General features: G+C 41.7%; 1 long non-coding RNA gene across 1 annotated transcript; it reads left to right on the top strand.

Moving 5' to 3' along the window:
- Positions 1-319: 319 nt before the first annotated feature.
- LOC308467597 lies at positions 320-1,026 on the top strand. Its single transcript, XR_013981244.1, has 3 exons — positions 320-450; positions 624-742; positions 919-1,026. It is a non-coding gene; the product is annotated as an uncharacterized lncRNA (long non-coding RNA).
- Positions 1,027-1,664: the final 638 nt, after the last annotated feature.

Here is a 1,664-nt window from a genome sequence, read left to right as displayed (position 1 = left end):
GGGCGTGTGCACAGATCTTAGCACACTAACCAACAAAACAGGTTAGGGTAACTTCTGGTCCTCCAGATGTTGCTTAACTACAATTCTCATCATCCTACCCATTGGCAATGCTGGCTGGGGCTACACCTACACACTGAACCTACACATCAAGAAAGCAGATGACAAATTAAACAAGAATTCCAGAGTTTTCCAAATGCCATGGCATCTCAATGGGGCTCCCTTGCCAACTGATGGTAAAGCAAGCCATTGGACAGGCCATCATGCATGAGGATGGTTTTTCGAATGTATTTTAAGCACACTTTGACTTTTTTCTAATTAAAGGTAGTGCCTCACAAAAGAATAGAGCTTTGCAGGGTCCTTTGAAGACTGTGGAAAAAATTGCACAAGAGAGAGGCTTGGCACCAGAAGAAATTCAGAACTTGCTGAACATCGCACTCAGTGGCAAGCTTGGTAAAGAAAAAAAAAATTGTTTCTCTCTTTCCCCTTGGCAGTAAAGTATGCCAAAGGAGCTGCATTGCCCTGCCTTCTCCCTTAACAAGAACCTGGGCTGCTTCTAGCTTGTGAGAAATTATCAATAGTGAAGATGTTAAGAATGTTAAGCAGTGTCTTTCAATGTCTTGCAGGCACAGTGATAAGCACTAGGCTACTGAAGACTCTGATTCCCATTTCCGTAATAACAGCAGATTCTCTTCTTTCAGCTGTGTCTTGGCTCTGTGCTCGCAAGTGTTCTAGTGACTTTCAGGTAACTTGGAAAGCATGGTAATGATGTCTTGGTTCTGAAGAATGATATTTCCCCCAGTCTGACTTAGTTATCCTGGTGATGATTCAGCTAGATGTTGTACATGCTGACCATATTCCAGAAGGGGTTGGTTGTCTTGGTCTTGCTTTGACTTAATGATATCTGTCTTCTCCCTATAGGTGCTCATTCTAAAATGGATAATTGTAACGTTTGACTTCATTGATCAGAAGGAAAATATTAATGCTCTCTATGGTTTCTTCTTCAGCTTCTTACACTATGAGAAATTGGTAAGATAAAAAGGAATGTGTTATTTTGAAGGAGCTCACTTTTATTCTGACATTAACCAAAATCAAACAATAAAGAGTAGTTTCCGACCACACAACAGGACACCATGTGAAAAGTGGGGCCTTTAAAAAAAACCTGAACTTTACTAAATACTGAATTCTGAACACAACAATAAAATATACAGTCATACCTTGGTTGTTGAATGGAATCTGTTCTGGAAGCCTGTTCGACTTCTGAAAATGTTTGACAACCAAGGCACGGCTTCCGATTGGCTACAGGAGCTTCCTGCATGCAATCGGAAGCTGCGTTGAACGTTTGGCTTCCAAAGAACATTTGAAAACCGGAACACTAACTGCCGGGTTTGCGGTGTTGGGGATCCAAAACATTAAACTCCCTAGGCATTCAGCTTCCAAGATATGACTGTAATAGGCTATATCCAATGTTAGTCATACTCAGACCCACTGAAATTGGCATGACTAACATAGATCCATTAATTTCATTGCACCATTTTTTATTTTTTATTTGTACAGGCAACCCTGGATTGTGTTCCGGGTCTTCGTGCATGTCGGTGGAGCATGCATAAGTCCATTACGTCCCGGCCCTGCTCCTCCCTCTTCCAGGTCCAAAAAATGGGTTGCAC

The sequence above is a fragment of the Podarcis pityusensis genome, assembly GCF_964106645.2.
Source record: "Podarcis pityusensis genome assembly, chromosome: W".
Taxonomy (NCBI): Eukaryota; Metazoa; Chordata; class Lepidosauria; order Squamata; family Lacertidae; genus Podarcis; species Podarcis pityusensis.
Note: the sequence above shows the minus strand (reverse complement) of the source record. Positions and strands in the feature narration are given on the sequence as shown.